The sequence below is a fragment of the Xyrauchen texanus genome, chromosome 36 (assembly GCF_025860055.1).
Source record: "Xyrauchen texanus isolate HMW12.3.18 chromosome 36, RBS_HiC_50CHRs, whole genome shotgun sequence".
NCBI lineage: Eukaryota > Metazoa > Chordata > Actinopteri > Cypriniformes > Catostomidae > Xyrauchen > Xyrauchen texanus.
In genome coordinates this window covers 5,782,089-5,797,361 of record NC_068311.1, presented here as the reverse complement: position 1 = coordinate 5,797,361, position 15,273 = coordinate 5,782,089, and the positions used below count along the sequence as shown (strand labels likewise).

General features: G+C 39.9%; 1 protein-coding gene across 1 annotated transcript in view; it reads right to left on the bottom strand.

The window, feature by feature from the left end:
• robo2 (roundabout, axon guidance receptor, homolog 2 (Drosophila)) overlaps positions 1 to 15,273 on the bottom strand; it is a 572,271-nt gene that overhangs the window by 509,922 nt on the left and 47,076 nt on the right. The window lies entirely within an intron of this gene.

Genomic DNA, 15,273 nt, shown 5'->3' with positions numbered 1-15,273 from the left:
TTGATGTGAGTTGTGTCTAATGCTTCATTGTGTGTGTGTGTGTGTGTGTGTGTGTGCATATTTGCATTGCTGTAGGCCCTCTTTGTAAGTCCCGCCTTCTCACACACCAATTGGTCGATTATAAGAGGCTTGCAGCAACTATTGGCCAAATTCCTGCCTGTCAATCTCTCCGCGAGCGCACGATGTGCAGTTGTGCTTGGCATCAAACAGTTGTTTGACAGTAGCAGCAAATGACAGCTGAGTGGAAACAATCCCCAAACGAAAGTGCAAATTTACAGATGATTTGCACAAAAAATTCCCATGCTTTCGTCCAGGTCGAAATCCGTGGGAAGCAGAATATGGTCACCCTACATGCGTAGTTGAGTGGAAGGATGGTGAGGAAAAAATTCCAATTAAGATGGAAGTCATGTAATTTATTGTTTGTCGTTGTATTGAGTAATCTCTGTGCTAACCATAGCATAGTTCCCAAGCTGCACTCTTTAGCGCTTCCCACAACCATGTATTTAGCATGTGAACATTCACCATTTTTAGATAGTTTATAAAGAAATATAAGATTAATTAGAGTTACTTTGACATGTCTCAATTTGTTGAGTTTATCCAGTTTAATTATGTTCCCTCACAAAATGTTCAATTAACTGTTTTTTTCCTAGACAAGAATGGTGAAAATGCTTATAGCTTCTTTGTAGTCAAGACTCAAGATATGTGGCTATGCAGAAATTAACTTCCAAAATCAAACCGACCCTGAGAAATATACACTAGAGTAAAAACTGTGATAAATACATTTACACCAGTCTGCCCTACATTTAACCATTTATCCAAATGATTATAAAAAAAACAAGATGTGTTTCACTGACGCACAGAAGATATGTTTTTTTAAATCAGGAAATATAGTTTTCTAAAGCCTTGTGTTCTTATGGCAAAGGGTGCATCCATGGCACCCATTGAAGTTCAGCTATAGGTTTTGTTGCTGTGTGGCAACATTTCCACTTTCAGTGAAAACAGCTAAATTATTTGATACTGGAAACTTCATGGTTAGTACAGTGTGAGGGGATCATTGCTTTCTCACACAATACTTGCCACCATGATTTTAGGGTGTTCGGTGTGGTTGCTAGGGTGTTCTAGGTGATTTCCTAATGTTATTGTTGGAAAAAAATCGCCTCAAGTTTTTCCACCACTGAGAGAACATTTTATGTACCATGAAAATGAACTACGGTTACACAAATATACCCTCTTTAATGAGAGTTTGGAGAAAGATGGATATATGCTATCAAACAGCAGCTGGAGACATGACCTCTTGGTCAATACAGCATCTCCCTGAGGAGAAGGACATTTAGAGTCATAATTAGCTAGCTAATGAACAATGAAAATTCCACACTTTTAACTTGTTTTAATCTCACTGCCATTGGAGAGTTGGGGCATGTTTGATAACCTGGAATGTCAAGACACCTGAGGAAAAAACTTAACTGAAGTAACTTTCAGGAGTTTCTCTGGGTAATTTAACTAGATTGTGTGGAATATTGGCCTCAGAAAGCCAATGTGGTGAGGGAAAGTAATGAAGTGTTGTGTGATTGTTGTAGTTTTAGCACATCCCAAACCTCTCACAAGCTTTTATCGCCACACTGCAGCTTCTCACACTCAAACAGCATCAAAGCATATGGAGGCTCATTATTCTGATGGTCTCCCCAAAGTGTTTGTGTTGATGTGTGAACATGAGCAACCGAAAGAGTGTACTGTCATGTGTCCATGTGTGAAATTCAGTTGTTATACAGGCAGCCAGATCGCTTGTATCAGACTGTTACAGAAAGACAGTGGAAACCAGGCCAATCCTCTCAACAGAAACATTCTCCAAAGAGGAACAAGCTGTTTTCAACAGATATATACATACTCACACACTCACTCTGTTGTGTACAGTCCTATGTGATGTCCAAGCTCCAATACAGGCCAACTTAAAAAAGGCACAGAACATATCTGGACTGCATTTCTCAGAGAAGAGGGACAGAACAATCTGCTGTCATCACTACAACACCAGAACTCCCAGTAGTCACAGTTACATCAAGGGCATACTCGGCAGATCTTCTGGTGTGGATCTCCATTCACATAAAGCATACAACTCTCATTACTGACAGAATATGACACATAAAATAGATGATATATTGGGGCACGATATATTGGTGGTGGCCTTCGATGCAGCTTGCGATCCAAGATTATTGACTTTCATGAGACTGTTACCTCTGAATATCCAGTCTTCAAAATCTTTCGTCCCTCTCCGCTGCTTGTGGCTTTCTTAGACCATACACCTAAACTCCTATCCAATTTCTTTAGTGAATTAAATGAACTGTTAACTCTTGTATGTGCCATGTCTACCTATGTATTACTACTTGGTGATTACATACATGTTGATATTGATTGTGCTGCTGCTCATGAGCTCATGTCTGTGTTGGATTGTTTAAACTTTGTACAGCATGTTGATTTTCCCACACACTCTAAAGGCTACACTCTTGATTTAGTCTGTACAACTTGACTAAGCAATGTCATGGAATGTGGGTCTCAGATGGGACTCTCTAACCATTTTTTTTCATTGAATTAAACTGTGAATTACCTCTCCCTAGACCTAGGTTGAAATCCACTATAACATGCCATAATATCAAATCCATTTGATATTGGCATTGGTCCAAACGTCTCATCACACTGATGCTGCTGAACATACCAGTCCCTCTGTTATCCTCCTCAGCTATGATCAATCTATTTCTACAGCCCTTGATATACATGCCCCCCTTAAGTCCAGACTTGTCCCTGATTACACCTGCGCTTCATGCACTGAATGCTACTGGCCGCTGCTTAGAGTGCCACTATAATAAAACAGGTTTATCTGTACACCAACTACCTACATTGACCATATGAAGTCATACAAAGCAGAGCTCAACCTTCTTCTCTGCTTTCATTAATAATGCATCTTCTAGACCCAAATCACTATTTTCAACTGTTAGAAAACTTACTAACCATCCTGTCACATCTCCTTCTGATTCACTTGAGCTCTGTGAGTAATTTCTTTACTTTTTTTAAATAAAATCAAAGCTACTTATAATTGCTTTCCTTCTACCCCCACTCCTGTTCAATCTCATGAACATCTCACTGGCCTCAGTATTGGCTCCATCACTGACTTCGCTCTGACCACCCTTGCTGCTAGTTATAGTTCTGAGTTCATTAAGAAATCTAACTCGTCATCTTTTCACTTAGATCCAGCTCTTACTTTCGTACTAAAAAACTGTGTGTCTACTATTTATAGGCCCATCGCACTCCTTATCTGCCAATCGCTGCACTTCAATGTGGTTCCACTGGAGCTAAAGACTGCGGCTGTCACCCCAGTCCTAAAAAGGCCAGGTCTAGACACCTGGGATTCAGAGACCCTAGTTCACGCCTTCATCACTTCCCGACTCGATTACTGCAATTTACTTTACTATGGCCTGCTAAAAAAACAATAAATAAGCTCCAATACATCCAAAACTCTGCAGCTCAGGTCCTCACTCACTCAACGAAATGTTCTCATATCACGTCTATACTTCAAAGCCTACATTGGCTGCCAGTTCACTACAGCATTCAATAGATACTCCTCATCATATGTAAAGCGTTACATGGTCTTGCTTCTCCATACATTTCTAATCTCGCTTCATCCAGACACTCCAGCTCGCTCACTTAGGTCCACGGACTCCAGACAACTACAGGTACCATGGTTTAAGCTTTCATCCTTCAGTGGCAGGGATTTCTGTATCTCTGCACCCTCATTATGTAACTCAATTCCTCTTTCATTTCGCAGCCTCGTGACCCTACAAGAATTCAAAACCCATCTCAAAACATATCTCTTCTTAAGTTTTTACTCCATGTGTAATATGTGTAACATTGTTATTGTGGCTCTCTGAATTGTAAAGCAACCTTGAGTACCCAGAAAGGCACTATATAAAATAAACATTTATTATTATTATTATTATTATTATTATTATTATTATATGGATGGATGGACTGATATCGTATCAACTTCTGGCATGCCGCTATGATGCCATCGCTGACGAGAGCTCCGTCTATACCTTGTGACTTTGTGTTTTATTGTATTATTATCGTTTATTTTTGTACATCACTGATCCAATACGATCGACAAACTTGACATTTACTTGACATTCAATCGTCACTAAACTTGGACTTTAAAATAACATTGCCTCTGAATGTGTGCGATACTGGCACATTCACGCTCACACCTTTATCGGCTTGCATTCAAAGATGTCATCGGAAAAAGAAAAAAGGAAAATGGGCAGGAGTTCTATGCAGAACACGGAAAAAATGCTTCAACACTCTACCCAGTATTTTTCTGGCAAACATTCAGTCACTTGACAACAACATGATGAACTTAATGCTCAGATTACTTACCAGTGAGACATATAGAACTGCTGTGTGCTTGCTATTTGTGAGACATGACTACAAACAGCGGTGCCCGACTCACACTGACAGGATACTCTGTTTTTCACCAGGACAGAACATTAAATTCCGGTAAGAGCAGAGGTGGAGGATTATTGTGACAAGGTTCTTGGTTGTGTTGGAAGGAGGAAGCAGGAGCCGGGTAAACAATCCACAGTGTAAGGCTTTTATTAAAAACACTTTTCAGTGTGACACAAAATAAAATTGCTTTTCAGCACACAATCCTCGACCCACACACATACAGCTCCATGTGTCTCTTTCACATGTGTTTGCTTATCAGACAAAAACGCAGATTGCACAAGTCAACTTGGCTGTGTGCGTCTCTCTCTCTCCCGGCCTCGCTCCCGGCTTTGCTCCACACCATCCTCACTCGGCCAGGCCCTACTCGCCAACTGTTGGGCCAGACATCACAGTTTTAGCTAAGCCCTGCTCTCCAGACCTTGATCTGTTAACAATAAAAGTGTGCACTTTCTACCTCCCTCTGGAATTTAGTTCAAACATTCTAATTGTGATCTACATTTCACTACAAGTGGAAAAAAACATGGAACTGGACCATCTATACAATATTATAAAATGGTCTAGAAAATCCACACCCTGAGGCCGCATTTATTGTTGGATTTTAATAGAGCTAACATGAGGAAAGTTCTTCCTAAAGTCCATCAGCACATTAACTTTCCCATGCAAGGTGATCAGATCTTGGATCCGTCCTATTCATTACTGAAGGACAGTTTCAAACCCCTCCTTGAAACCTCTCCCCAGCCCTGCCTTCAGTAAAAGTGATCACATTAGCATACTGCTGTTACCTGCATACAGACCAATCGGTTGTCAGACCAGTCCACAAATGGAGTGAAGATGCCATTTACAAACTCCAGGACTGCTTTAAATCTACAGACTGGGATATGTTCTGGGATGCAGTAGTCGATGACATTAACGAATATACAGACTCTATGATCTTTTACATCAACAAATGTATGGAGAATGTTGTCAAAATTGTCAATGACGGACATATCCCAACCAGATACCCTGGGTGAATGGGTAGCGTGCCAGGCTAAGAGGATGAAACGCAGCCTTTAAATCCAGTGATATGATAGCCAACAAAAAGTCCAGGTGTGACCTTTAAAAGGCTATTAGGGTTGCTAAGAGAGACTACAGGGACAGAGGGGAGTCAGACAATCGCAGCTCTGATGTCAAGCGAATATGGAGTGGTCTGCGCACAATAACAGACAACAAAGGCAAGAAAAGCAGCGATGTGGATACATACCTCATTATCAGATGAGCTCAACACTTCTATGCTCATTTTGAGGCAGACAACAAATTTCCGGCTGTAAAAATTCCCACTGACAGTAACAGCTGCCCTCTGGCCCTAACAGTACCGAAGTCAGTAGTTCCTTTAAGAGGGTCAGTGCTCATAAGGCACCAGGTCCTGATGGTTTGTGCTGACCAGATAGCAGGTGTTTTACCAACATCTTTAGCATCTCCCTAAGTTTGACAATGATCCCCACATGCTTAAAAACCACCATCATCCCTGTCCCGAAGAAAACTGATGTCTCCTGCTTGAACGTCTACCGCCCTGTAGCACTGTCCTCAGATATAATGAAGTGCTTTGAGTGGCTCGTCAAAACCCACATCTTCTCTTCCCTCCCAAACACCTTGGACCCCTTTCTGTTTGTATATCAGACTAATATATTCACAGATGATATCATAGCAATAGCCATGCACTCAGCCCTTTCACACCTAGAGAAAAGAGATACCTATATGCAGATGCTGTTTATCGACTATAGCTCTGCATTTAACACCATCATCCCCGCAAAACTGGTAGCCAAGCTAAAAAATCTGGGACTTAGCAGCCACCTGTGTAACTGGATTCTGGACTTTCTCATGTGTAGACCCCAGCTGGTGAGGATTGGCAGCTGCACATCCTTTATGCTCACATTCAGCACTGATGCCCAACAGGGATGCATGCTTAGTCCCCTTCTGTACTCCCTGTTCCGATGCAACTGTGTTGCAAAGCACAGCCCTAATATCATCTTCAAGTTTGCTGATGACATGACCATCTTAGGCCTTTTGTCCAATAGAGACTAAACGACTTACAGGGAAGAGGTCAGATCACAATCAGCATGGTGTGGCGATAATAACCTCTCCCTGAATGTCAGCAAAACAAAGAAGATGGTTGTGGATTACAGAAAGTCTCAGAGAGGGACACATGCTCTTATTCACATCAATGGAGCTGATATTGAAAGGGTCAAAAGAGTTTCTTGGCATACACATCTCAGATGATCTCGCCTGGTCCCTTCATTCAGACATGGTAGTGAGATCAGCCCATCAATGGCTTTACTTCCTCCGGAGGCTAAAGACATTTGGCATTGCCACAGAAAGTCTGACAAAATTCTACCACTGCACCATAGAGAGCATCCTGACTGGCTGTATCATGGTCTGCATCCACCCAACTCTGGGTGAAAAATGTGTTAGTGTCACTGCCATCTGGCAGACGCTTCAGAAGTATTCAGTCACAAATAACTAGATTAAAACTGTTTCTACAGAGAGTCACGTGATGCAATGCGTGTAAACAACGAGCTCTGCACACTTTGCTAGTGTTTAATTATTTTATGTCATAAACCGGTGAGATTCGATACACCCTGCTACATATCTGTATGGCAAAGAATTCAAAATCCTCAGGCTCTGGAGATATTAAAAGACACTTACATGCTAAAGCTGATACCTCAGATAGGCCCGTGTGGCAGGAGAAATCCAGCAGCAACTGGAGAGCATTTCTGTGATGCTGACGAAAGTTGTCTGTTAGAGAACCTTTCTGTAATACATCGACCAATTACAGCGATGGAAATGAAATTGTCCGAGTTGGGTACAAGAATCGAGGACAAAGAGTGACATTTAGATTATCTGGTGTCATCAAGAATCGTAGCCGGTGAAATAACATCCGAATTGTTGGAATTCCTGAGCATGAAAAAGCCAGAGATATGGTGAAATTCCTAGACAAGGTCTTCCTGAGTCTTCTCAACATAACAGACCACAAGCTGACAGAGTCCCGGCTCGCAGATCGCTGAGGTAGACAGGCCCTGATCAATTCTGGCCAAATTTCTGAGATCATCCAATAAAGATCTTGTGTTTTGTCATGAAGCAAGGAGCAAAGTAAAGCTTTCTTGGAAGAATCTCATAATTTTCTTGGTACCAGATTTTGCAAATTTGACAAGAAAGAAACTTGATCAATTCAAGGAATGCAAGAAACACTTACATCAATGGAAGATCGCATTTGCTCTGATGTTTCCGGCCAAATTGAGAATAGATACTAAGGATGGCTACAAAATATTTACATGCCCACAACAAGCATTGTCTTTCATAGAGTCAATGGGGTGAGTAAGCCATTTGGTGACTTTCTTATGGCCCCCAAGTGAGCTGTCTCGCTGCACATACTCTTGGCTGCCTGAGGATGCTGGGTCCCATTTTTGTTTCTTTTTCTGTTGGTTCTGCCTAGCGGCTGGAGTTTGATATGTGGAATAACACTCCATCAGGAAACTTCTGCATCGACGAAGGGTTGCTTTCACACTGAAGTTCCTGGCCAAATTGAGAATAGATAATAAGGATGGCCGTAAAATATTTACATGCCCACAACAAGCGATTTCTTTTATAAAATCAATGGACTGAGGAAGTCATGGTGCTGAATATACTCTTGACTGTCCTAGGAAGCTGGGCACATTTTTGTTTCTTTTTGTGCTGGTTCTGCCTAGTAGCTGGTGTAACAGCTTTTCAGCCATTCCCCTTTCAGTGGCCCAAACAGGGCATTAAGTATTTGGGTATTTTATTCCTACAAAATTTATGTGATTAAGTCAGAGTTAATTTTGACCCTTTAATAAAAAAGCAATGTGGACAGGTGGGCTTCACTACATTTATATTTGACTGGAAAGGTTAATTATTATTGTATTCCAAAATTCAACTACCTATTACAGTGTCTCCTCATTGAAGTTACCCTCTATTATTTTAAACAATTTGATAGTATTGTTAAATCTTTTTTCTGGAATGGTAAATGTCCTCGGATGCATTTTAATAAGTTACACAGGCCAATTGACAAAGGTGGGTTAGGTCTCCCCAAGATTTTGTTTTACTATTATGCTTTTGGTCTCAGACATTTGGTGCATTGGTCGCTTCCACCTGAGAGAGCCCCTCCCTGGCTCTTTATTTAACAGGAGGTCCTTGCCCCTATCTTGCCATTGCAAAGTGTTTCTACCAAGCAGCCCGGAGAAGAAAGACACATCCCAATATCTCGCACATGCATTTAGTGTGGATCAAAGTTTCCCACGTGATCAATTCATACATTTACAATATTGCCGCAAGTATTTGGTTAAACCCTAAATCGTGCATTAACAAGTCTCCTTTCTGCTGGACAGAATGGATTGCAAAAAGTGAGTTACTACGCTTGGTGAACTGTATTCAAATGGAGTATTGAGATCTTTTGAAAATATTATACAGCAGTTTGGGGTTCCCAGATCCCAGTTCCCAGATCTATGGTCATTATTTAATATTGGGATCCCACCCCCAACTCCTGACCCAGTACTGTCTTTTTACAAATACCTCTCTGCTGCTACTATGTCTGTGCTGTTTGCTTGTTTGTTAAATTGTCCTGCACTGTCTTTGTTTCTGTGACCTGAACCTTGTTCCATGCATTGCAATGCTCAGTGTACCCTGTGTCAGCTGTGCAAATTATAAATAAAAAAATAACTTGACTTGGATGGATGGATGGAGAGATAGGATGAACAGACAGACGGACGGACGGACGGACGGACGGACGGTCGGCGGGCGGACGGACGACGGACGGACGGCTGACGGACGGACGGACGGACGGACGGACGGACGGACGGACGGCGGACGGACAGACGGACGGACAGATAGACAGACAGATAGATAGACAGATAGACAGATAGATAGATAGATAGATAGATAGATAGATAGATAGATAGATATGGTTGTTTTTTCAATGCTAAGGAAAGTCAGGGCGTACCTCTCCTCAACAAGCCAAATGATTTGAGCCCTTATCATTTATGTCCATAGCACAAATGGTCTGAGTAATAGTAACAGTGAAATTTGTCCTAGAAATGTTTCATAATGTGAAAAAGGCAACAGCAAAACCATCCAACAAAACACAAGCACATGGATCAAAAAGACAGTGTTTTGTTTCATGACAGTCAAGTCTCTAGGGGGCTTTGCTTACGTTCATACTCAGCAAATGTGTTTACCCAGGTGAAGCCAGTAAAACCCTCCATCTGGCAGAGCTGGGCTGCTAGCCTGTAGCCTACTGTTAACTGATTAATTCCTGCACACTCACTGTCCCTTTTGCTTGCTGTATCAACTGATATGACACTTCTGTTGAGTGCCCTGATATTTGTAAGTGGCTGTTGGCTGACTGACTTATGCAGAGACACTGATTCTACTCTTGTGGAACAAATTGTTTGGGCCGCAAATTCAATGAGATATGGAAATAACTATTTTGATGGAATAGTCAAGTCTCCGACTGTTCTTAAATGATGTATTGCTGGGACTTTAGAATACAGTAAATTAAGAAGATGTGGTCTTTTGGCAGGAATATAAAAGGTCTCAGCTATAAGTCCCCTGTTGATAAAACAGCTTAAACCAGACTTAAATGGTTTTCTTGTACATTTACTGTTTTTTTATAGGGGTTTTAAGCACTAATCAGGGGTCAGTCTTGGAAACAAGCCCAACAAAACACTAGCTTGACCAGGCTGGGAGACCAACTTGACCAACTGAAAACCAGTTTAGACCATTTCATGGCAATGTCTGTCTAATTATTTAATTTGAACTGTTATTTGATGATGACAGAATATACCTTTTTTGGTGAACTATCGCTTTAATTTGCTATGAGGACAATAACAAAACACAAACTTTGAAAACATTAAATGTTATGTGTGAAAATATACAAGCTATCATTAAAATACACTCACTAAGCACTTTATTAGGTACACCTGTAAACCTACTTATTCATGTGATTTATTTAATCAGCCAATCATGTGGCAGCAGTGCAATGAGGTACTTTTTTACAGTTCATGCAGGTACAGACTACGACCACGTTGGGAACTTTATTAGGACCATAGTGTTCTTAATAAAGTGCTCAGTCAGTGTATTTGGTAGAGTGATTATAGTTTGGAATTTATGTACTGTATCTTTAAATAATGCAGATTAAATGAACATTTCGGTTTGTGTGAGATTACAAGGTTAAAAGTCCATTTTCACAACTAATGTTCGATTCCAACAGCGAAGGTGAGACTGGTGGAGAGTGAGAAGGTGTTTAGTACTTCCAGATGCTCCATCACCACTGTCTTCCCAAAGCGAAAATGATCACACTTTATCAAAAGCACAATGTACACTAATAGGCTAATTTGTCTGTTTTCTGGCTTCTGCAAAAAAAAAAAAAAATAAATAAAAAAAAAAATATATATAAGTGCCAAATATTTTGTATCCATAACCAAATGCATGCGTATGATTTTACTTATTGATACAGGCTTTCTGACAGCGAATGTAATTAAGATGAGGCCACGCACTCATTACCGGGCACTGATGAGAGGCACGTTGGTAGTTTATAGGCTTGGGTTGGCACAGGCAAGCTGCGCACCATGGGGGGATTCGACTCTGGCTCTAACGACCTATGAGGGTGATGTAGGTGGTATAATATTTTTTGCAGTCAGCATGGAAGCACAGCTCTCGACAGATGTGCCATCATTTAGAGCAGCTTCATTTTCTCCATCTATCTCTCCTGTCCTCCATGTCCCTCCTCTCAAAGGTGTCTTCTAAGCTGTCTAGTGGAACGTCAAGGTAAACAAAATTAAGCCATCATAAATTTTGGACTTTGAGTGCAATGGCACTATGCAAGATAATGTGGTGGCATCTCATTGTGGTTGTACCTTTACGATAGATACAAAATAACAAATAGTTTTGTTTGTACATTAGAATCTTTTTAAAATGTATCAGGCAATTTTGTAACCAATCTGTTCAATACAAAGCTATATTAAGGCCAATATTGCGGATATCAACACTAATACTGATACCTCTATTAAATATAAAGTTCTTGTTATTTCTGTTTTCAGTTCTTTAAGTCACTTGGACAATTTCTTTAGTACATTTTAGGAAGTACTATGCCACATCTAGGGGGTAAGAGTGAAAAATATTTTTTTGTGGATTTCCACCTTTAAAATATATTATAAAAAATGCAATTCGTATTGATTTTCTGGTCTTAACAGTCTGTTACCAAATGAAGAGATCATTTTATATTTTAACACAATGGATTCTAGCAAATGGTGTGCTTACACATACTTTTTAAATAAAATATTTTATTCCTTCATACATTTTTATACTGTAAATAGCCACTAATTAAATGGTAAATGGTCTGCACTTATATGGCGCCTTTTTAACCTTAATGGTATTCAAAGCACTTTACACTGTGACACATTCACCCATTCATACATGCAAGGCACTAGCCTGCCATTGGGAGCAACATGGGGTTCAGTGTCTTGACCAAGGAAACTTCAGCATGTGGAGTCATGTGGGTCGGGATTTGAACCACCAATCCTGTGATTAGTGGCCGACCTGTTCTACCATGTTAAAAAAAACTTAACTGAATTGAAGGTTCCCAACTTTAAATGACAAAATGGGTCATTTTAATGGTTAAAACCTGAAGTATGTAATTTCTGAGACACTAGCGCCACCGAATGGAATTACAATAATAAACAATATTTAAAAAACTGCTTTCCGAATACAACCCTCCTCTGCTGTTGTTTGAACAGTCAGATGGTGCCGGCACCCCAACTCAGGCCATTGGTTGAGTAACGTTGAGTAACGGCTCTCCAGGGTCTAAGTGGGTCACTCAAAACCAAAACTTTTCTGAAAACAGCTGAACTTCCGTCATGCTCCTGATAAAGTAGTTAAGTATCATTGCTACTTTAATTATTTACTCCCCAACACAGGAGTTTAGACTTGCATTTAGGGAGACCCAGTTTTCTGCTTGGTAACTAATCGAAATGAAAGACAAAAAGAAAATGTGTGTCCTGAAAGAAAGCCGAAAGCCAGCTCATCTGACAGGACAAATCATCTGTCAGAGAGTGAAGCTTGTAGATAAACTGTACAGTCTGTGAGTGGAAAAACTCTTTGTGGCCTGTTGCCCTAAACTAGACAGCTCTGTTATTCTGAATCATCTGCTTATTTCCATTGCCCTCTCCTGCTCTTTCTTCAACACACTCTCTCTCCTCTCATCTTTGAAAGACAGCTGAGATCCCTCTCTTGCTCCTCTTCTTTTCTTTTGTGCGAAATATGAGCGAGGATCAATCCGTGTCATAAGGCAAACAGTTAGGAGAGACAGTTGTGTGAAGAGTTGACACTTTTGCTTTCACATGACCCATATTGGTTAACCTCTTGTTCCATTTACATACATTCTACATTTATGCATTTGGCAGACGCTTTTATCCAAAGCGACTCACAGTGCAATTATTACAGGGACAATCCCCCCGGAACAACCTGGAGTTAAGTGCCTTGCTCAAGGACACAATGGTGGCGGCCGTGGGGTTCGATCCAACGACCTTCTGATTAACAGCCCTGTGCTTTAGCCCACTACGCCACCACCACTCCATTGTGGTTCCCCATGCTCTGGGTTCAAAAACAGCAGAGGGTGAGTGATAGTGTGTGTGTGCTAGCATGTGTTTTGTCCATGTCATTTTTGTCACATTTTAAGCAGACTTGCATGTACTTGTATGCGCGTATCGTGTGTTTGTTTGATGATGCCAGGGGCAATCTCTTTTTGTCAACTTAGTGTTTTTGTGACAGCTACATCTGCATACATGCAAATTTGCATGCATTTCCACACAATGCTTCTTCACCTTCTTTACTTAAAGCATTTGTTTAGCCAGAAATGAAAATTCCATCATAATTGAATCACACTATTGTTCAGCAGAATGTTTCCGGTACTCTTTTCCATTCAACATGGTGGCCCATAAGAATTGTGCACTAAGAAGCCATATAATAGCTTTGTCAGACTATGGTCACTATAAGCTTTGTTGTATGGGAAAGAACATTCTGGTTGTTTTGCTAAACATCTCCTCTCTTTTTAATGCATGAAGTCAAAATAATTTATGACAGAACTTTCAGTTTTGGATGAACTATTCCTTTGAACAACTGTTGATTCACTGTGGCTTCTAAAACTGCTACTTTGACAACAGTAGGTACTATTAATATTTAAATACTATTATATTCCATTCTCTAGCTAAAGAATATAAAAAAACTATTGTCTATATGTCACGATTACATTCTACTGTCCAGCGAATATATAAATGCCATTATTGGCATATTCAACTGAACTCCAACCTTCGAGATTAACCATTTCTGAAGCACTCTAATGAGTCTGTGGAGGTTCAAACGAAAAAATAAACAAGGATTTTGATAGTGAACAGAAAGTGCTCCATTTACTTTAACGTTTGTGCAACGTTCTTGATCATACACGCAATGTTAATGGCACGCAGTGACACAAAAGTGGTGATGCCCGGAGGAGATAATATAATATAATATACTGTAATAGTAATGATAATAATTAGGGCTGTCGTTTTAACACGTTAATTCAGTGCAATTAATTTGACAAAAAATAATGTGCTTGTAAAAAATATACACAAATATACCGCCCCTCGGACCATAATATGGAAGATTCCTGAGAAATGCAAGCTTGTAGTACCATCTGTTTACTCCAGAGGGCAGTAAGTGATATTTCAGCTGTATGAGCAACTCACAGTTTATACAGGGAAGAAAACACTTCAGTAGGCAGAACAACACAAACATGCGTTACGTTCTTGCGTTCAAAACACTTGATGGAGCGCAAATCCGAACTAAGGGATCTCAAGATGTGTTTAAAGATTGAGTATTAAACTATATTTAACTTGACACAGTGACCTAAACATTTTGATGCAATGCACACGGGACACTACACAAGCATGTCTGACGCAGGTGTAAATTGACGGGTCCTTAAACAAGCCCTCATAGTAAATCTCCAACTGATTGACAAATTCACTTGTGAAATGGATTGCTGTGAACTGTATGCCAATGATTGGATTATGATCAATAATATGGTAGTAAACAATACATTGTATTCTAAAGCTGCTTTTTGTATTGTTATCAATGATTAACTCTTCTGCTACAAGAATGTAATGTATTTTAATTATCGGAATATTTTTTATTATATACAGTATATATAATTTTTTAATATTTAAAGATAACTATGTATAATTATATATTGATATAAATATGTATAATCATTATATATTAAAGTATTGTTATTTAAGGGGCTTTCTCAGCAAATATTTGTATGCGATTAATCACGATTAATTAATCGGGACACCATGTAATTAATTCGATGAAAAATGTTAATCGATTGACAGCCCTAATAATAATGCAACCTGTTCTATTGTATTTTGCCAGGTATTACAATCAGTTTCTTCTACTAATCCCAGGTACCGACAAGCATACTTCTCCATTTCAACATAGTCTTCTAATGTTTCTTATGATTGCAATTATGTGAAATAATATGTGCTGTTATGTGACAGCAGCGTAAAAGACCCGAGTTTGTATCCACGTTGAAATCACGTTTGCTTAATCAGTAACAAGAGTAATTCAGAGGTAGCACTTTTTCCCCCAACATTACATTTTTACTTCACAAATGGTTGGGTTCAGATTTGGGAATGGGTTGGGGGATAGAGTCCATAAAATCATCATTCCTCTACAGCTGAAATGAACTTGCTCCACAACTAG